This window comes from Pan troglodytes, chromosome 15, assembly GCF_028858775.2.
Source record: "Pan troglodytes isolate AG18354 chromosome 15, NHGRI_mPanTro3-v2.0_pri, whole genome shotgun sequence".
Classification (NCBI taxonomy): domain Eukaryota; kingdom Metazoa; phylum Chordata; class Mammalia; order Primates; family Hominidae; genus Pan; species Pan troglodytes.
Genome location: NC_072413.2, coordinates 61,054,525 through 61,078,093, shown reverse-complemented (window position 1 = coordinate 61,078,093; position 23,569 = coordinate 61,054,525).

The following is a 23,569-nucleotide window of genomic DNA, read 5'->3' as shown; positions in this document are numbered from 1 at the left end:
TTGGTGATTCTTCTATTCAACATATATTTACGGAAGGGCCTATGTTCTGGCACCATGGGGGTTCTACACTGGTGTGTAAAACGAGATGAGTTGCCTGCCCTCAGGAATCTTATCATCTAGCGTGGGAAGACTATCATTATTCAAAGAAGCACACTGAAAAAGAAAAAAAAAAACCCCACATCCTTTAACCCCTTTTATTCGGAGTTATTTATTGGGGACCAATCTAAATTGGTCCCTAAGAGATACTGAATATGTAGCCTTCTGGTTACTGGGTGGTGAGTGAGGGGTCGTGCATGTGTCAATTTCTTTTGGTATAAGGAACTGAGGTTCTCTCAAGATTCTGCTCACGTCAGGTTTATATGAGGATATCTGTGAACTGATAAAAGGAAGCGGTCAAGAACAGAGGTCACTTTAGAGACTTAAAGTGACTCTCTGCATCCTCATGGGCTGCCACGTGGTCTCTCAGCTCATGGTGTCTTGTTTCTCTCAATGGGGTTTTTTTTTTCAGTCTCATAATATTGGCTTTCCGTGACACAGCATGGCCCTGACAAGATTTCATGGCTTTGTTCCAGCCTCTGTTCACATTAGCATCCTCATTATATTAGGAATACCTAATTTAAATTTCCAAGAGAGACAACTTGGATCAACTCACCTTTTTGCTCCAGGTCACACCAAAACATCTAACTAGCGTGTGGAATAATGCTCCTGAGGCTAGAGGTGCACATTCTTCATCCTATCAGATGTGGTCAGGACTGCTGGACTGGAGCAGCAAGAAGGGGGCTCTGGGGTGTCTAATGTGATTTTTCAGGCCTCAGTGTGAAGTGGATGAAATATTTCTCTGGATTATCTGCTCTGTATACTCACCAAATAGCCTTCTGTTGACTTACATGTCTCCTCAGGTACCTGACCTTGGGAACACAGGGCTATGAATAAGTAATGAATGGAATGGTTGCTGCATGTGTGGTCACTCCATTGAAAATTACTACACAAATATTTTGATCTATAAGTTCATCTCTTGTTGGTCAGTGACCACCAATCCGACGAGCTCTAGGTGTAATGACAAATTAAATGTGCAAAGTAGAAGACCACACACTGGGATAGTAACCTCTCCAAAAACACATTCTTTCTTAGAGTCTTACTCTTTAGCCTTGTATTATTTGAGTATGGTTGCATTATTTGAGTATGGTTGCATTATTTGAGTATGGTTACATTATTTCAGTTCCAATTTGAGAATTAACTCATTAATGTATAATATTTGAAATCACTTCTTTATTACTCCAAAGCAGTACAGACAGGTGTGGTGATGCACACCTGTAATCCCAGCTACTTGAGAGTCTGAGGCAAGAAGATCACTTTGGGCCAAGAGTTTCAGACCAGCCTGAAGTGAGACCCTGTCTCAGAAAACACAAAAGACAAAATCCCAAAACACATACACACAAAACAAAAGCAATATTGAATAAATAGATAAAAAAATGTAGAAAATAAAAATAGCCATAATCCTGCCACTGAGCAGTAACTACTATTTAAATTTTCACATACATCTTTTCCAAGAGGGAAAGAATGTGTGCAAAACATATATACTGCTATATTTATCAAGATGAAACTTTTGTGTTCATACTTTTATAGTCTGTTCATCTCACAATATTTCTGAAATTTATTTCCATTTTTTCTAAATGGTCTTCTACCATGTCTTTAATGACTACTGACATCCTACTAGATGAATAAAACATGTACCTTACAAATTTTGATTCAATGAAATGTAGTTCTTGTTATTACAGACAATATTGTAATGAATTATATCGGCTAAATATTTTCCAGTCTTCATGAGTATTCCTTTGAGGTAGCTTATAGGCTTGGGTGATGCCCTGCTCAGACCTCCTTTCTGAGACCAGTGCACTCATCCCCCAGCTGTTGTGTTTTGGCTGCAAGTGACTCACAGCTGCCCTTTTTCACCAGATAGATACCTGCTGTCAGATAATGGAACCTACTTGCCAAAAAAGGCTACAACTCCAGCTGCTACAGGCACCTGCAGCCAAAGACTGACTAACGTGGGTGTACATAAGACCAGCTGTCTTGATTCAAAGTGGAGACAATTCTGCAGGGGCAATTTAGGCTCCAGAGCTCTGATAAATCAAGCCAAAGCCAGATTTTGTCTTTGCTTGACCCTTTCCTCTTTCTTAACTATAGTCCTCACTCCCTTAAATGATTTCCTGAAGAGCACTCCCTCAATACATTATAATCTACTTGAATCCAAGACTATTTTTAGGGAACATGACTTAAGATAAAAACGACTACCTAGAAGGTCTATCTATCCATCTTCTCATATATATATAAGAAGTATATATATATATATACTCATATCTATATAAGAGTGCATACATAAAGAGCCATTGATTTTCGAGATATTTTATAATACATATATACATATGTATATATGTGTGTGTATATATATATTTTACATATATACATATGTATATATGTGTATATATATTTTACATATATACATATGTATATATGTGTGTATATATATATTTTACATATATACATATGTATATATGTGTGTATATATATATTTTACATATATACATATGTATATATGTGTGTATATATATATTTTACATATATATACATATGTATATGTGTGTGTGTGTATATATATATAATATATATATATGTTTTTTTTTTGAGATGGAGTCTCAGTCTGTCACCCAGGCTGGAGTGCAGTGGCACGTTCTCGGCTCACTGCAACCTCTGTCTCTGGGGCTCAATCAATTCTCCTGCCTCAGCCTCCCAAGTAGCTGGGATTACAGGCGTGTGCCACCACACCTGGCTAATTTTTGTATTTTTAGTAGAGACAGGGTTTCACCATGTCGGCCAGTCTAGTCTTGAACTCCTGACCTCAGGTTATCCGCCTGCCTCGGTCTCCCAAAGTGCTGGGATTACAGGCATGAGCCACCACGCCCATCCTATATATTTTGAAATTTTATATTTACTAAAATAAAATTCACATGCCATACTCTTCATCCATTTAGAGGGTGCAAATCAAGAATTTTAGACTATCTACAGATGTATGTGCAAGCATCACCACAGTCAATATTAGAACATTTTCATAATCACAAAAACAACCTTGTAGACTTTAGCTATCACCCTCTACCCATCTATCCTCTCTAGTCCTAAGTAAGCACTGATCTACTTTTGCTCTCTGTACATTTGCCTAATTTGGACATTTCATATAAATGGAATAATATACGATCTTCTGTGACTGGCTTCTTCCACTTACTACAATGTTTTTAAGGTCCATCAGTGTTATAGCATGTATCAGTATATCATTCCTTTTTATGGCCAAATGTTTCATTGTATGAATAGATAACATGTTGTTTATCCGTTGTCGAAATAACTTAATGGGATGCCATTAGGCTGAGATGATTCCAAGGCTATGGGTTCCTACATAAACAAAACTTAAGCTTGGCCAGTCATAAATGACCAACTGAGCATTAATCATACAATCAAGACTTTCCACCTGGATAATCCAAATAAGGCAATTGCTTAACTTTAATGAATCAAATAATTTTTTTGCTCTTCTGCATTCCCCCTATAAATGACTTCCCCTCAGACGCATCTAGTGGAGCCCCCATACCACTTTCAGTTTTAAGTTTGATGCTGATTCATGAATTGTTGTTTGCTCATATAAACTCCTAAAAATTATAATGTGCCTCAGTTTATCTTCTAACACTTCACAATTTGATGATTATTTGGGTTGTTTCTTAATTTTTTGGCTATTATAAATAGTGATGCTATAAACATTTGTGTACAGGTTTTTGCGTGGACATATATTTTCATTTCCCTTGGGTATGTGTCAAAAAGTGGAATTGCTGGATCATATGGTAACTCTATCTGTAATGTTTTGAGGGACTGCTGGACTGTTTTCCAAAGTGATTGCCCACTCTACATTGCTACCAACAGTGTATGAAGGTTCTGATTTCTCTATATCTTCATCAACACTTGTTATTATCTGATTTTTAAAATTATGCCACTCTGGTGGGTACGAAGTGGTGTCTTGGGGTTTTAATTTGCATTTATGTAATCTAATGATGTTGAACATCTTTTTATGTGGTTATCAGTCATTTCTATACCTTCTTTGGAGAAATGCCTATTAAAACTCTTTGCCCATTTTAAAATAATATTATTATCTTTTTATAATTGTTTTAGAAGTTTTTATGTATTTTGGATACTAATCCCTTACTAGATACATGATTTGCAAATGTTTTCTCTAATTTTGTGTGATATATTTTTACTTTCTTGATACTATAGTCTTTTAAAGCAGAAATATTTTTTAATTTTGATGAAGTCCAGTTTGGCTATTTTTTCTTTTGTTGCCCGTGGTTTTGGTGTCATATCTAAGAATACATTGCTCATTCTGAAGTAATGAATATTACTGGTGAAGAAAACACCTGTTATCTTCTGAGAGTTCTTTTTAACAGTCTTTTTCTCTGGCCACACCCAGCTGCTAAGTTTCCCTAATTACCTAGATGATTGCTCTATTGTTTTCAATAATTCTCCGTTGCATAAGTTGCTCCGCAAATGGATCCGGTCAAATTTGTGTTCTTTTGAACGGATAGCTCCTAAAGCCAGTGTTTTGAGATTTGTTCCTACCCCAAGATGTCTTCATCTGTCTCTTTCCTCATTTATCTCTGGAAAACTAGCCAGCCTGCGGTTTAGCTTATAGCTCTAGTGAATCTATCAGTTTCCTCTCAATTGGCTATCATCACAATCTCCATTAATTTACAGTATGTCCTTAGGTTTGAACTTCTCCACATCTTGTTTCACATGAAGTCAGTTCTCTGGGGGAGAGGTTCAGACCTTTCTCTTCTAAGGCCTGATATTTCCCCTAGACAAAATCTTTGAGGCACTTGGCCGGGCGCGGTGGCTCATGCCTGTAATCCCAGCATTTTGGGAGGCCGAGGCGGGCAGATCACCAGGTCAGGAGATCGAGACCACCCTGGCTAACACGGTGAAACCCCATCTCTACTAAAAATACAAAAAAATTGGCTGGGCGTAGTGGCGGGCGCCTGTAGTCCAGCTATTAGGGAGGCTGAGGCAGGAGAATGACATGAACCAGGGAGGCGGAGCTTGCAGTGAGCTGAGATCGCGCCACTGCACTCCAGCCTGGGTGGACAGAGCGAGACTCCGTCTCAAAAAACAAAACAAAACAAAAAAAACCTTTGAGTCACTTGTCTGGTACTGGGAGCAGGGACAATGGTGTGCTTCCCTTTGAGTGACACTCTCACTCTTAGGAGCTAAGTGCTTGGTATAGGGAAGTGCAGCACTCCTGGGTCTCCTGGTGTGGAATCCCCAAACTGTGAGCCACTTGGATCAGACTCCAGTACTGTCAGCAGTACTATGCTTAAGTTAGATCCTCTGTCTCCTAGTTTAGCGTTGGGTAGAAAAAGGAAGCACCCACTTCTTAGCTGCACCCAGCCAGTAGTTAGCCTCACCAACAGGTAGCTAGTGGCAGGATGAGAAATTTGATTTCTTGCTCACTGCAGAAAGACAGTCCCCTGACTGGGATCTGGAGTGAGAGGGAACCTCATATTCCTGGCTGTAGCAGCCAGGAGTGGAGATTTTGTCTTGCTAAGTTGGGGGCAAGAAGGGAGAAACTGAGTCTTGGCTCATATACCACACACTTTTATTCTTCTTACCAAATTTTAGTACATTTTCTTGAATAATTTTTTTTAATTTGCTGTATGCTCTTAGGGCCATTTCTAGAGACTTAAAATTTATTTGGCTGGGCGCAGTGGCTCACGCCTGTAATTCCAGCACTTTGGGAGGCCGAGGCGGGCGGATCACGAGGTCAGGAGATTGAGACCATCCTGGCTAACGCGGTGAAACCCCGTCTCTACTAAAAATACAAAAAGTTAGCCTGGCATGGTGGCGGGCACCTGTAGTCCCAGCTACTCGGGAGGCTGAGGCAGAAGAATGGCGTGAACCCGGGAGGTGGAGCTTGCAGTGAGCCGAGATCGTGCCACTGCACTCCAGCTTGGGTGGCAGAGCAAGACTCTGTCTGAAAAAAAAAAAATTATTTAAAAAATATTTTCGCCAGTTTTGCTAGAGAGCAGGTCAACAGAGAACCCCAAGCTGTCATGCCAGAAGTAGAACCTGGACCGTTGATTTTTTTTCCTTATTTTTTTGTGATAAAATATGTATAACATAAAATTTACCATCTGAACAATTTTTAAGTGTATACTTCAATGGTATTAAATATACTTATAATGTTGTACAACTATCACCATCATACTATTATGATTTATGTAGAATATCTTTTCCTATTCTTTTACTTGTAATGTATTTATGTCTTTGAATCTAAAGTGAGTCTCTTGTGGATAGCATGTAGTTGGATTATATTTTTAAAAATAGATTCACCAATCTCTGTCTTTTGATTGGAGAGTTTAATCCATTTATATTTAAAGTAATTATCAATAAAAAAGGACTTACTTTACTCATTTTGCTATTTTCTATATGCCTTATAGCTTTTTATCCCTCACTTCTGCATTAGTGTCTTTTGATTATTTCGTAAAAGAAATGCTTAAATTTCTTTCTCATTTCCTTTTTTATGTATTCTACAGTTTTTTTTGTGGTTATCATGGGGGTTAAATTTAACATACTAGAGTCTTAACACTCTAATTTGAGTTTATAGCAGTTTAACTTCAATAACATGCATAAACTCTGCTCCTCCCCTTTTGGCTATTGATTTCACAAGATTATGTCTTTATACATTGTGTATAAAGCTCTGTCTCCACACTTTTCATTTGCTAATGTTAAAAGATTATGTGTATCTACATTGTGTGCCTAAAAGCATAAACTAACAATCCTTTAAAATGTGTTAGTGTCTTAAATTATGTAGAAAACAAAATGTGGAATTACAAACAGTTGTTATAATAATATTAGCTTTTATAATTGCCTGTGCATTAACTTAATTGAAATTTTTAATTCTTCACATGGCTTCAAGTTACTGTCTAGCATCCTTTCATTTCACCCTGTGGGTTTCCCTTTTGTATTTCTTGTGGGGCAGATTTAGCAGTAACATACTGTCTCAGCTTTTATTTATCTGGGGATGTCTTACTTTCTTTTTCATGTGGGAAAGACAGTTTTGCTAAATATAGGATACTTGGTGATGGTTATTTTCTTTTGGCACTTTGAATATATCACCCCACTGCCTTCTGGCCTCCAGAGTTTCTGATGAGAAATCTGCGAATAATCTTCTTGAGAATAACTTGCATGTGATTAGTTGCTTTTCTCTCGGCGGTTTCAAGATTCTTTGTCTTTCAAAAGTTCAATTATAATGTCTTGATGTGGGTCTTTTTTGAATTTATCTTACTTGGAGTCCATCAATTATTTTAGATGTTTATATCCATGACTTTCATCAAATTTGGGAAGATTTCAGTCATAATTTCTTCAGATATTTTTTTCTGTGACTCTTTCTTCTCTCTTCTCCTGAGACTCCTACCATGCTTGTTTTGGTTCATTTAATGGCATCCCACAGGTCTCTTAGGCTCAGCTGATTTTTCTTCAATCTTTTCTCTTGTGCCCCAAATGATAATTTTTTTATATTTCTTGTTTTTGTTTATTAATACACAATTTTTGTACATATTTATGGGGTACATGTGATATTTTGATACATGCATACAATGCGTAATAATCAAATCAGGATATTTAGGATATCCATCACCTCACACATTTTATTTCTTTATGTTGGAATATTTCAAATCTCTTCCAATTATTTTGAAATATACAATATATTGTTTTTAACTATCATTCACTCTACTTTGCTATGAAACACTAGAACTCACTCCTTTGATCTAACTGTTTTTACCCATTAATCAACCTCTTTTTATTCCCCCTTGATTCTTTGCAGCCTCTGGTAATCTTCATTCTACTCTCTACCTCCATGAGATAAACTTTTTTAGCTGCCACATATGAATGAGAATATGCAATGTTTGTCTTTTGTGCCGGGTTTATTTCACTTAACATGATTTCCAGTTCCATTCATGTTGCTGCCAACGACAGAATTTCATTCTTTTTTATAGTTGAACAGTATTCTATTATGCATATATACCAAATTTTCTTTATCTATTCATCCATTGATGGAGACTTAAATTGAGTCCATATATTGGCTATTGTGAAAAGTGCTGCAATAAACATGGGGTTGCAGGTATCACTTTGATATATTGACTTTTTTTTTCCTTTGGATAACTACTCAGTAATGAGATTGTTGGATTGTATGGTAGTTCTACTGTCAGTTTTTTTTTTTTTTTAGAAACCTCCATACTATTGTTCATAATGGCTATACTAATTTATGTTCCCACCAACAGTGTATAAAGGTTCCGTTTTCTCCATATCCTCACCAACATTTCTTATTTTTTGTCTTTCTGGTAATAACCATTCTAACTAGGTTGAGGTGATATCCCATTGTCATTTTGATTTGCATTTCCCTGATGATTAGTGATTTTGAGAATTTCTTGTCATATAACTCCTAGCCATTTGTATGTCTTTTAAGAAATGTCTACTCAGATCCTTGGCCCTCTCTTAATGGGATTATTTATGTTTTTGCTGTTAAGATGTTTGAGTTCCTTGTATATTCTGGATATTAGTCCTTTGGTGGATGAATAGTTTGCCAATATGTCCTCCCATTCTACAGATTGTCTCTTCATTCTATTAATTGTTAAACTTGATAATTTCCATTGTCCTCTCTTCAAGTTAACTGATTTTTTCTTCTGTTTTCTCTAATCTGGATTTGAATCCCTCTAGTAAATTTTTCACTTAAGTTATTGACTTTTCAGCTCCAGAATTTCTTTTTGGTCTTTTACAATATTTTCTATCTTTTTACTGATATTACCATTTTAAGTCACATATTATTTTCTTGATTCTTTCGACATCTCCTTTCAGTTCTTTCATTGTCTTTAACATAGTTGTTTTAAAGTCTTTGTCTAGTATATCTGCCACAGGTCTTTTTCAAGAATAGTTTCTGTTGACTTATTTTTTTCCTTTAAATGGATCATACGTTCTTGTTTTTTTGGTATGGTTTGTGGTATTTTGTTGAAAACTGGACCTTTGAATCTAATAATGTGGTAATTGTGGAAATCAGATTCTTTCCCTTCCCCGGTGTTTGCTTCCCTCTTCCCCCACTCGTTTGATCCTGAATACTGTGTGAAGGTTGCTTCAGGAACACAAATACAGCTTCTTGACATGGAGCTGTGGGTGGAGGATGAGTAGCTGCTACTGTACTAAGAGCTGAAATGGACCGAAATTAACCATAATTTATCATCCAAACCTGGAAGTGGGAATTTCAAGTCTTCAATAGACTCCTGAGTTCCAAAATAGTTACATTAGACAGAGTCTGCCAATGTAATTGGTGTCTAGATTGGTAGAGAGATATCTGGTGCTTCCTACTCTGCCATCTCCCCAGAGTCCTCTAGACCATTAATGTTTATGACATTTTAATTTGATATACAAGCTTACAATAAAGTTGCAATAGTATAAGGAACTCCCATATATACTTTATTCAGATTTGACAGCTTTTTATATTTAGATTTCGTCCATTTGCGTTATCATTCTCTCTCTCTCTGTATATATATAGATATGTGTGTGTGTGTGTGTGTGTTTGTGTGTATGTGTCTATGTATATTAGTTTTTTTCTGAATCACTTGAAAGTAAACTGGGGACAACCTGCCCTCACCCAAATATTTTGGAATGTATTTCCTAAGAAAAAGAACATTCTCTTACAAAATCCCAGTACAGATATCAAAATCAGAAACTTAATATTGATAAAATAGGATTCTTGTCCACAGTTTGTATTACAATTTCAGTTGACTGATATTAGTCTTATAGCTATCTTCCCTTCATCCCTTCATTCTAGCATCCAGTCCAGAATCATCATCATGCAGTGTATTTACACATTTAAGGTTGCTATGATTTCTTGGAGAAGTGGCTGGCCTGCTTATCATTAGGTAACATCCTATATATGTATACACATTTATGTATGTTGTAACTTAATATATACATATAAAGATAATGAATTTAGAAGCTTATTATACATTCTGAATACAAATTCTTTGTCAGAAATATGTATTGTAAATATATTTTTCTGGTTTGTACTATGCCTATTCATTTTTTTCTTTCTTTTTTTCTTCTCCCCTTTCTTCATTTTTTTTTAAGAGACAAGATCTCACTCTTGCCCAGGCTGGAGTGTAGTGGCATGATAATAGCTCACTGCAGCCTTGAACTCCTGAGCTCAAGTGATCCTCCTGCCTCAGCCTCCCAAATAGCTGGGACTGCAAGCATCCACCACCATGCTCGGCTAATTAAAAAAAAAAATTTTACAGATAGGGTCTCATTATGTTGCCCAGACTGGTCTCAAACTTCTGGCCTCAAGCAATCCTCCTACCTTGACCACCCAAAGCACTGGGATTGTACCCGGCCCCTATTTATTTTCTTGATAGTGTCATTTGATGAGAAGAAATTTTAATTTTGATAAAGTCTAATTTAACATTATTTTTATTTCATGATTTGGCTTTCTATATCCTAAGAAACTTTTGCCTATCTTCATATCTCAAAGATATTCTCCCATTTTTTTTCTTTTAGCAGCTTTGTAGCTAAATCTTTTTAAGTGAAGTTTTTTAGCTTTTACCTTTAAGTCTATAATCCATCTCAAATTAATTTTGAGGCTTAATATTTTTATAGAGAAATATGTGTGTGGTGTGTGTGTGTATATATGTGTGTGTTATACATAAAGGTATACTCGAGACTTAGTGATTTATAAGGAAAAAGAAATTTAATGGACTCACAGTTCCACATGGCTGGGAAGGCCTCACAGTTATGGCAGAAGGTGAAAGGCATGTGTTACATAGTGGCAGACGAGAGAATGAAAGCCAAGCTAAAGGGGAAACCCCTTATACAATCATCAGATCTCATGAGACGTATTAATTACCATGAGAACAGTATGGGGGGAACTGCCCCCATGATTCAATTATCTCCCACTGGGTCCCTTGCACAACATGGGGGAATTATGGGAGTACAATTCAAGATGAGATTTGGGTGGGGACACAGCCAAACCATAGCATAGATCTTAATTTCAGGTAGTTTGAGTCCTTCAACTTTTCTTCATTTCCAAAACAATTTAGGTATTCTAGGATCTTTGCTTTTTCATGTAGATTTTAGAGAGAGCTCACCAGTTTTTACAAAATGCCAGCTGAGAATATAATTGAATTTGTGTTGAATTGCTAGATTGGTTTGGAAATAACTGACACCTTAACAATATTATTTCTAAAATATGAACATGGTATATTGGTCCATTTATTTAGGTCTTCTTTAATAACAGCAGTACTTAATAGTTTTCTTTTTTTTGAGATGGAGTCTCACTCTGTCACCCAGGCTGGAGAGCAGTGCCATGATCTCGGCTCACTGCAAGCTCCGCCTCCCGGGTTCACGCCATTCTCCTGCCTCAGCCTCCTGAGTAGCTGGGACTACAGGCGCCCGCCACTATCTTTTAGCTATTTTGAAATATACAAGTATAGACAACATTTACATTCACCTAATGGCCTGTGATTTAAGATTAAGCTCTGGAATGTGTGTTCCGGAAGGAATATTAAAAGAATCTAAGTAAGGAACTGTAATAGTATCTCTCTCTTACTATGCTGTGAGGAAGCTGGGTCGTGTACAAGGCGTTCTGGCCTGCATCTCCGGCTAAGGTCTCCACCTAAGGCCAGTATTAACCATCAGACACGTGAATGAGCAAACTTTCAGATGATTGCAAACCCCATCCTTCAGGCTGTCCCAGTCGATACCTAGTAAAGCAGAGATAAGCTGGCTTGACAATCCCTGCTTGGGTCACAACTCTATGAGCAAATTAAATGTTGTTTTAAGCCACTAAATTTTGGAAAAATTGGTTATGCCGTGATAGTAGCCAAAATTGATTTTAGTTCTGGAACACAGTAAGTGAAACAGATAATATAGAAAATACACTTACAGGTATCACTGACATCATCACTACTGCCAGGTGACTGAGTCAGAATTTGTAACAGTTGGCTTCAGAAGCAAAAACAATATGAAGTAGGCAAGATCATTGGCACAAGATTCCCTGATTCTAAGAGCCACTGATTACCATGAGCTTCTTTGCATAATTTTGTTTGTTATACTCTTTGTTGCTGTCTTCCCTTTCTGAAAAAGGATATTAGGAGGCAACCCTGTTCTTTAGTCACAATACTCCCAAACTCCTTATCCTTGCCAACTATCATATGTGACTAATTTTTCAAATACTATAAAATTGAACAACTCATACTCAAAGGGAAGGCCATTGTTTATCTAAAGAAGGTCCAAATAGTTGATGAGATATGTGGGATATGCTCCAAACTTTAATAATAATCCTTGCAACTGGATATACAAGTTGACAAAAATGATTTTGATGTACTGGAAAATTATTACCCATGGTGGATATCACCAGAAATATGGGGAGGACCATTTCTACATTCTGAAAAAACATGGGTTTTTATAAACTAAAGATATCTTTGCCAATATGATGAATTAAACCAGGTGGAAATATTGATAATTTGAATTTAGTTAATAACTAGTACAGTTGAATTTTTTCATATTTATTAGATAAAAAAACTTCTGTTGTGAATTGATCATGTTGATTATCCTTCTCATTAATGAACGTTCATACCTTTCTACTGATTTGTAAGAACATTTTACATATATTAGAGATATGAATCACTGGTCTTTATATATTTGCACACAGTATTTAGCTTGTAAATGAAAACATTTTAAATAGTGTTCCAAAATACAGACATTTGTAATTTTTTTGTAGCCAGATATACCAACTAGTTCCTTAATGAACTGTTTTTGTTTTCAGGCTCAGAAAGTTTTTTCAAATTCAAGATTACAAATAACCACCTATGTTTTATTGTATGCATTCATTATTTCAGTTTTGTAGAATTCACCAATGAAGCCATCGGGTCCAGTGAAGCTATTTGTGATCTCTTGAGATTCCATATGAATTTTAGGATGTAAATATATTTTTTCTATAACTAGGATATATGTGAATTATTTTAATATTAATTATTATGAAGCACAGTAATTAAGAAAACTTAGACTCCAAATATTTGTTTTATTTAGTTGTCATATAACCTTTAGACTAATTATTTTCCATTACATATTTTATTATTTTTGCTGACAATCATCCCATTTTGAGTCCCTACATTAAATTTCACATTCTTTCTTTCTTTCTTTTTTTTTTTTTTGAGATAGAGCTTTGCTCTTGTTGCCCAGGCTGGAGTGCAATGGCACGGTCTCGGCTCACTGAAACCTCTGCCTCCCAGGTTCAAGCGATTCTCCTGCCTCAGCCTCCCAAGTAGCTGGTATTACAGGTGCCCGCCACCGCATCCAGCTAATTTTTGTATTTTTAGTAGAGATGGGGTTTCACCATGTTGGCCATCCTGGTCTCAAACTCCTGACCTCAGGTGATCTGCCTGCCTCAGCCTCCCAAAGTGCTGGGATTACAGGCGTGAACTACTGCGCCCAGCTGACATTCTTTCTTTCCAAAGTATATTTCTAATCATTTCCTTCTTTTCCTCCATTTTATATATATACTCATTCATTCAGCAAACATTTGTCGAGTTCACTGAAAGCAAAACACCGTGCTAAAATTTTCTTTCACCATACCTGATCAAATTTCTGTTAGCAAGGCACTAGTATCATAAATACTAGGATAGTATCAAAAAGCAAGGATCATAAATATTATATTCGAGAGCATAAGTTAGTGCCCTCGAATATAACTTATTCATATTGAGTTAACTTACTGCTGAAATTATTCATATTGAGTTGCAATATAGATCTAGTTTGGGGAAAAAGTATTTTAATACATGTTATAAAAATCTTTGTTGTGATCTGAGCTCACTGCTAGCTCCACCTCCCAGGTTCACGCCATTCTCCTGCCTCAGCCTCCTAAGTAGCTGGGACTTCAGGCACCCGCCACCACGCCCGGCTAATTTTTTTGTATTTTTTTAGTAGAGACGGGGTGTGACAGAACGAGACTCTGTCTCAAAAAAAAAAAAATTTTGTTGCAAATCAGTTTTTTTGAATTTAGTGAATAAACATCTATCAATGTTTGAAAATAATTATTCTGGTGATTTAACAAAAGGATTTAACCCTACGTATAACAGAAGAAATCATTAGCTTTAAAATGAGAATTATAGAAAAATACTTTATAATTTGTATTTAATAGTAAAAAGAAGGTCTGAGGTCTAAGAAGCATGAATGAAAATATTATAGAATGATTCTTAAATAAATAGAAAATTGTGGAATATATCTGTTCCTGGTAGAAATTGATTTGTTGATTGCTGATTGGTAATACTACTTATAGATCTATATGTCTGTATGTCTCAGACGCTTAAAAATCATTTCCAGTCTTGAGACTGCATTGACATAAAAATATTTAAAGCTTTTTTTTGTGGTGCAACTCTCATGTCTCCAAAATTGCTTTTTGCCCCATATTTGGGATGCTGACATCCTACCCATCTTTTATGGTGCTGGTTATTGGACACCCTGTGTCAGGGGTCCTCAAGACCCCACTCGAGTTCCATAATTCACCAGAAGTACTCACAGAACTCAGAGAAGCTGTTATAGTCATGGTTGCAGTTTATTACAGTCAAATGATACAAATTGGAATAAAAAAAAACAGTGCATAGGGCAGAGTTCAGGAGAAACCAGGCACAAGCTTCCAGTTGTCCTCTTGCAGTGGAGTTGTATGGACAGTGCTTATTTTTCCCAGCATTGATATGTGACAATGTGATGGAGTATTGTCAACCAGGAAAGTTCACCTTAGCCTAGGTTTACAGAGTTTTGATTGTAGGTCTGTTACGTAGGTGTGGGGCACCCATGTGGCCAACCTTGGTTATTTAGTCTTCAGGTCATTCAGAGGAAAGTCTGATACAGCATGGCCCAGACCCCCACTGTAAATCACATTGCTAGCATAAACTCCATGGCATGGCCCATGGCCCAAGGCCCCAGACATACCAAGACAATCTGATCAAGTGGGACATTCCAGTGGCTTAGAGCTTTTCTCCAAGGAACTGGCCAAGGGTCAGACTTTTCTTTGTAATGTGTAGGGTTTGAATAACCCAGGCCTGTTGAGTTAACCCATTACTGCACATGCATTGTATTTAACATGCTAAAATCCTGCCAATCTTTGGCATCTGGATTATCTTGTATCTAGTTACGATCTCCCTTCACCTACTGGCAATAACTTCTAACTCTGTGTTTCAAACGCACTTTATATTGAACTTGTCTTATTATCATATATGCAATAAGGTGAGGAGTTATAAATTAAGATGATATACAGTGCTTTCCCTCAGCACCTGGGACAACAGCTTGTGTATGTAAGAAAGGTGATACATATTTATTGAAATGAATGATTGTTGTCTCTGCTCATGTTTTGGCATTCCTATTAACTGGTGAAGTCTTCATAATTAGAGACCATGTTGTGTTCATTTGTCTTCCACAGAGTTTAAGGCCTTTCATGGATCGAGGGAATATATGTATATGTATTGAATGATATATTCATGAAGCATTGCTTGTATGTAAAATCTCATTTAATCCTCACAAAACCCTATGTAGTAATTACTGTTATTATTTTAATTTTATAGATAAGGAATATACCTATAGCCACTTAGCCAGCAAGCAACAGAACTGGAATTCAGCTGCATAGTCTGGGCCCATGGTCCACACTCTTCACTGCTTCATAACCTCCACAGTCAAAAATCCATGTGTAACTTTTGACTCCCCTAAAACTTAACTACTAATAGCCTACTGTTGACTGGAAGCCTTATTGATAATATAAATGATTAACACATATTTTGTATAGGTATTATATACTGTATTCTTATAATAAAGTAAGCCAGAGAAAAGAAAATATTAAGAAAATCATAAGGAAGAGAAAACATATTTGTTATTCACTAAGTAGAAGTGATTATCATAAGGTCTTCATCTTTGTCATCTTCACATTGAGTAGGCTGAGAAGGAGGATGAGGAGGAGGGGTTGGTTTTGCTGTCTCAGGAGTGGCAGAGGTGGAAGAAAATCCAAGTATATGATAAACCTGTGCAGTTAAAACCCATGCTGGGAGAGTGCTGGGAAAATGGCAGATAGCAGGCAGGACTAACTTGCAGCTCCTACTCGGACAGACAGAGCAGTGAATGGAGACCCACGTTTCGAATTGTTGCTCCAAGAACTACCACAGGAACATACCAGGAAAGCAGAGAGAATTCACAGTCCCTTTGAGGGAGGTGGATGGCTGCTGCAGACTCGGTGGGACAGCCAAGGAACTGTGAGTCTAATTGCTTTCTCAGCTGGGAGGCTTGTAGCCTGGTGCAAGTTCTAAGGCCTGCTCACCAGCTGCCTGGAAATAAACTCAGTGCTGTTGGGGGAGCATGGTGGGTGTGAGACCAGTCTTTCCAGCTGTGGGCTCCATGGGAGCTGGGTGAGGCCTGTGGCTGCTGGCTTTCCCCCACTTCCCTGATGACCTGTGATACAGCAGAGACAACCATAATCCCCCTAGGAACATAACTCCATTGGCCTGGGAACCACCCCACCATCCCCTGCAGCAGCCGCAGCAAGCCCTGCTCAAAGAGAGCCTGAGCTCAGACATGCTTAACCCTGCCCCAACCTGATAGTCTTTCTCTATCTGCCCTAGTAGCTGAAGACAAAGGACAGAATCTCTTGGGAGTTCTATGGCTCGCCCACTGCCGGATCCTCCCTATACTACCACAACTGATGTGCTCTTGAAAATGTCACCTCCAGGCTGGAGGCCAACCAACACAAAACCAGCGCACCTAAAAATACAACAAAGGACCCTCACAGAGTCCACTTCACTCCTTTGCTGCCTCCACTGGAGCAGGTTCTGGTATCCATGGCTGAGAGACCTGAAGATGGTTCACATCACAGGACTCTTTGCTGACACTCCCCAGTACCTGCCCAGAGCCTGGTAATTCCACTGGGTAGCTAGATCCAGAAGAGAACTAACGATGTTCAGCTGTCAGGAAGCCCCATCCTTAGGGGAAAGGGGGAGCACTACATCAAGGGAGTACCCTATGGGACAAAAGAATCTGAACAGCAGCCCTTGAACCTCAGATCTTCCTTCTGACGTAGTCTACCCAAATGAGAAGGAACCAGAAAAACAACTTGGATAATATGACAAAACAAGGTTCTTTAACACCCCCAAAAGATCACACCAGCCCACCAGCAATATATCCAAACCACAGATAAAAATTTTTGAATTGCCAGAAAAAGAATTCAGAAGGTCAACTATTAAGCCAATCAAGGAGGCACCAGAGAAAGGTGAAGTCCAACTTAATAGAAATAAAAAAAAAGATATAGGATATAAATGGAAAAATCTCCATATAGATAGCATAAATAAAAAACAATCAAAACTTCTGGAAATGAAGGACACACCTAGAGAATTGCAAAATGCACTGGAAGGTGTCAGGAATAGAATAAAACAAGTAAAAGACAGAACTTCAGGCTTTCAGATTAATCCAATCCAACAAACACAAAGAAAAAAGAATTAAAAAAAAAAATGAACAAAGCCTCCAAGAAGTTTGGGATTATGTTAAATGACCAAACCTAAGAATAATTGGTGTTCCTGAGGAGGAAGAGAAATCTAAAAGTTTGGAAAATATATTTGAGGGAATAATCAAGGAAAACTCCCCCAAGTCTTGCTAGAGATCTAGCAGCTCAAAGAACAACTGGGAAATTCGTCACAAAAACATCATTGCCTAGGCATGTAGTCATCAGGTTATCTAAAGTCAAGATGAAGGAAAGAATCTTAAGAGTTGTGAGGCAAATGCATCAGGTAACCTATAAAGGAAAACCTGTCAGATTAACAGCAGTTTCTCAGCAGAAACTCTACAACTAGGACAACCTAGAAGGGTTGATGGTCCTAGCTTTAGCCTCCTTAAACAAAATAATTATCAGCCAAGAACTTTGTATCCAGCAAAACTAAGCCTCATAAATGAAGGTAGGATATAGTCTTTTTAGATAAACAAATGCTGAGAGAATTCACCACTACCAAGCCAGAACTACAAGAACTGCTAAAAGGAGCTCTAAATCTTGAAACAAACCCTTGAAATACACCAAAATAGAATCTCCTTAAAGCATAAATCTCACAGGACCTGAAAAACAACAACACAATGAAAAAAACCCAAGGTATTAAGGCAACAAATAGCACTATATGTAGAATGGTACTTCACATCCCAATACTGATGTTGAATGTAAATGGCCTAAATGCTCCACTTAAGTGATACAGAATGGCAGAATGAATAAGAATTCACCAACCAAGTATTGGCTGTCTTCAAGAGACTCACCTGACACATAAGGACTCACATAAACTTAAAGGGGTGAAAAAAGATATTCCATGTAATGGACATCAAAAGCAAGCAGGGGTAGCTATTCTTATATCAGACAAAACAAACTTTAAAGCAACAGCAGTTAAAAAAGACAGAGGAACATTATATAATGATGAAAGGACTTGTCGGCCAGGCACGGTGGCTCACGCCTGTAATCCCAGCACTTTGGGAAGCCGAGGCGGGAGGATCACGAGGTCAGGAGATCGAGACCATCCTGGCTAACATGGTGAAACACCATCTCACTAAAAATACAAAAAATTAGCTGGGCATGGTGGCAGGCGCCTGTAGTCCCATCTACTTGGGACGCTGAGGCAGGAGAATGGTGTGAACCCGGGAGGCGGAGCTTGCAGTGAGCCGAGATCGTGCGACTACACTCCAGCCTGGGCGACAGAGCAAGACTCTGTCTCAAAAAAAAAAAAAAAAAAAAAAAAAAAAGAAAGGACTTGTCCATCAGAAAAATGTCACAATCCTAAATATATATACACCTAACACTGGAGCTTCCAAATTTATAAAACAATCACTACTAGACCTAAGGAATGACATAGACAGCAACACAGTAATAGTGGGGGACTTCAGTACTCCACTGACAGCACTAGACAAGTCATCAAGAGAAGGTCAACAAAGAAACAATGGACATAAACTGTACCCTAGAACAAATGTACTTAACAGATACTTACAGAACATTCTACCTGACAACCGCAGAATAAAAATTATATTAATCAGCACATGGAACATTCTCCGAGATAGACCATATGATAGGCCACAAAACAAGTCTCAACAAATTTAAGAAAATTGAAATTATAGCAAGTACTTTCTCAGATCACAGTGGAATAAAATGAGAAATCAACTCCAAAAGGAACCCTCAAAGCTATGCAAATACATGGAAATTAAATGACCTCCTCCTGAATGATCATTGGGTCAACAATGAAACCAAGAGGAAAATTAGAAAAGTATTTGAACTGAATGATAGTGACACAACATATCAAAACCTCTGGTATACAGCAAAGGTGGTGTTAAGAGAAAAGGTCATAGCATTAAATGCATACATCAAAAAATCTGAAAGAGCACAAACAGACAATCTAAAGACTAGAGAAAAAAGAACAAACCCAAACTCAGCAGAAGAAAAGAAATAACCAAGATCAGAGGAGAACCAAATGAAATTGAAACAAACAAAAAATACCAAAAATAAATGAAACAAAAAGCGGGTTTCTTGAAAAGATAAATACAATTGATAGACCATTAGCAAGATAAACCAAGAAGCAAGAAGATCCAAATAAACTCAATTAGAAATGAAATGGGAGATATTACAACTGATACCACAGAAATATAAAAGATCATTCAAGGCTACTATGAATACTTTTACGTGCATAAACTAAAGTTATGGAAATATACAACCCTCCTAGATTAAACCAGGAAGAAATAGAAACTCTGAACAGACCCAATACAAGCAGTGAGATTGAAATGGCAATTAAAAAGTTACCAACACAAAAAAGTCCAGAACCAGATGGATTCACAGATGAATTATATCAGACATTCAAAGAAGAATTGGTACCAATCCTATTGACACTATTCCACAAGATAGAGAAAGAGAGAATCCTCCCTAAATCATTCGATGAAGCCAGTATCATACAAATACCAAAACCAGTAAAAGATATAATAAAAAAAGGAAAGTAAAGACCAATATCCCTGATGAACATAGGATGCAAAAATCCTCTACAAAATACTAGCTAACGAAATCCAACAGCATATCAAAAAGATAATCTACCATGATTAAGTGGGTTTCATACTAGGGATGCTGGGATGGCTTAACATACACAAATCAATACATGTGATACACCACATAAACAGAATTTAAAAAAATCACATAGTTATCTCAATAGATGCAGTAAAAGCATTTGACAAAATCCAGCATCACTTCATGATTAAAACCTTTAGCAAAATTGGCATAGAAGGGACATGGCTTAAGGTAATAAAAAGCATCACCCAGGAGGCGGAGCTTGCAGTGAGCCGAGATCGCGCCACTGCACTCCAGCCTGGGCGACAGAGTGAGACTCCGTCTCAAAAAAAAAAAAATAAAAAATAAAAAGCATCTATGAGAAACCCACAGCCAACATTATACTGAAAAGTTGAACACATTCCCCCTGAGAACTGGAACATGACAAGAATGCCCACTTTCACGACTTTTATTCAACGTAGTACTGGAAGTCCTAGCCAGAGCAATCAGACAAGAGAAGGAAATAAAGGGCATACAAATTGGTAAAGAGGAAGTCAAACTGTCACTGTTTGCTGATGACATGATTGTATATTTAGAAAGCCCAAAAGACTCATCAAAAAAGTTCCTAGAACTGGTAAATCAGCAAAGTTTCAGGATACAAAATTAATGTACACAAATCAGTAGCTCTGCTATATACCAACAGCAACCAAGCTGAGAATCAAATCAAGAACTTAACCCCTTTTACAATAGCTTCAAAAATAAAATAAAATAAAATAAAAAATAAAATAAAATAAAAGAAAATACTCAGGAATATACTTAACCAAGGAGGTGAAAGACCTCTACAAAGAAAACTACAAAACACTGCTAAAAGAAATCATAGATGATACAAGCAAATGGAAACACATCCTATGCTCATGGATAGGTAGAATTATTATTGTGAAAATGACCATACTGCCAAAAGCGATCTACAAATTCAGTGCAATTTCTATTAAAATACCACCATCATTCTTCACAGAACTAGAAAAAAAACACTAAAATTCATATGGAATCAAAAAAGAGCCAAAGCAAGACTAAGCAAAAAGAGCAAATCTGGAGGCATTACATTACCCAACTTCAAACTATACTATAAGGCCATAGTCACCAAAATAGGATGCTACTGGTATAAAAACAGGTGTATAGACCAATGGAACAGAATGGAGAACCCAGAAATAAAGCTGAATACTTATAGTCAACTGATGTTTGACAAAGCAAACAAAAACAGGAAGTGAGGAAAGGACACCCTATTCAAAAAATGGTGCTGGTATAATTGGCAAGCCACATGTAGAAGAGTGAAACTGGATCCTCATCTTTCACTTTATACAAAAATCAACTGAAGTTGAATCAAAGACTTAAATCTAAGACCTGAAACCATAAACATTCTAGAAGGTAATATTGGAAAAACCCGTCTAGAAATTGGCTTAGGCAAAGACTTCATGACCAAGAACCCCAAAGCAAATGCAACAAAAAGATAAATAGATGGGACTAGATTAAACTAAAGAGCATTGGCACAGCAAAAGAAATAATCAGCAGAGTAAACAGACAACCCACAGAGTGTGGGAAAATCTTCACAATCTATACATCTGACAAATGACTAATATCCAGAATCTACCAGGAACTCAAACAAATCAGCAAGAAAAAAACAATTCCATCAAAAAATGGGCTAAGGACATGAATAGACAATTCTCAAAAGAAGATATACAAATGGCCAATAAAAGTGAAAAAAAGCTCAACATCTCTAATGATCAGGGAAATGCAAATCAAAATCACAAGGTGATACCCCCTTACTCCTGCAAGAATGTCCATAATCAAAAAATCAAAAAATAATAGGTGTTGGCATGGATGTGGTGAAATGGAAACACTTTTACACTCTTGGTGGGAATGTAAACTAGTACAACCACTATGGAAAACAGTGTGGAGAGTCCTTAAGGAACTAAAAATAGATCTACCATTTGATCCAGGAATCCCACCCCTGGGCATCTACCTGGCAGAAAAGAAGTCATTTAATGCAAGTGTGTATATACACACACCATGGAATACTACTTAGCCATAAAAAGGAATGAAATAATGGCATTTGCAGCAACCTGGATGGAATTGGAGCCCATTATTCTAAGTGAAGTAACTGAGGAATGGAAAACCAAATATTGTAATTTTCACTTATTAGTGGGATCTAAGCTATGAGGACTCAAAGGCATAAAATGATACAATGGACTTTGGGGACTTGGGGGAAAGGGTGGGAGAGGGTGAGGGATAAAAGACTACACATTACAGTGTACACTGCTTGGGTGATGTGTGCACTAAAATCTCCGAAATCACCGCTTAAGAACTTATTCACATAAACAAACACCACCTGTTCCCCAAAACCTACTGAAAAAAAAAAAAAAACACCCAAATCAGTAAAGCCAGGCATGGTGGTGCATGCCTGTATTCTCAGCTACTTGGGAAGATTGCTTGAGCCCAGGAGTTTGCGTCCGGGCCACATAGCAAGACTCTGTCTCTAAACACACACACACACACACACACACACACACACACACACACACACACACACAGCCTAAACCAATAGGATAAGGTTTTAAAAATTCATTTGTCAAAATTGTTTTCCATTAACTTAAAGAGTATAATTGGATTGTTTGTAACTCAAAAGATAAATGCTTGAGGGGATGGACACCCCATGCTCCTTTTTTTCTGGCTGATGTGCTTATTTCCCATTGTGTACCAAAACATCTCATGTACCCCATAAATATATATATTTACTATGTACCCACAAAAATTAAAAACGAAAACAACAAATTGTATTCAAAATCTAAAAATAAATAAATAAATACTAAGCAAATGAAAGCTCAAAAGAAAAAACCCACCATGTTGTTAAAGGGTTAACTGGAGACTACTGCAGGAAATTCATATTCCAAAAATATTGAACATTATTTTTGACTTATTTCTTGACCTAAGATTTTCTCATATAATTACTTTCCAAAACTACATTGTCTTAATTTTAAAATATGCACAAGTGACATTTATTAGTCACATAACTTACTTTCACTATGTCTGAAAATTTTAATCTCACCAAGATAAACACTGTTAAATATTGGTGGCTGAAATTACAATACTATCTTTTAACAGTGGAGGCAGCAAGCAGAGTGAATAATAATTTTATTTTCTGTAAATTCACTATTGTCACTGTATATATTAGGAAAGTGCATCATTGGGCTTAGCATACTAAAGAGAAGAGATTCACTGTGTAAGCGGCGGCAAAACACAGGAAGCACTGTGCTAGCTCTTTCTACCCTGCAACTGTTATATATGTATATATTTAAAGCTGTGCCTGCATGGGTGGATTAACACCTGGCTATTTCTACTGCCATTAAA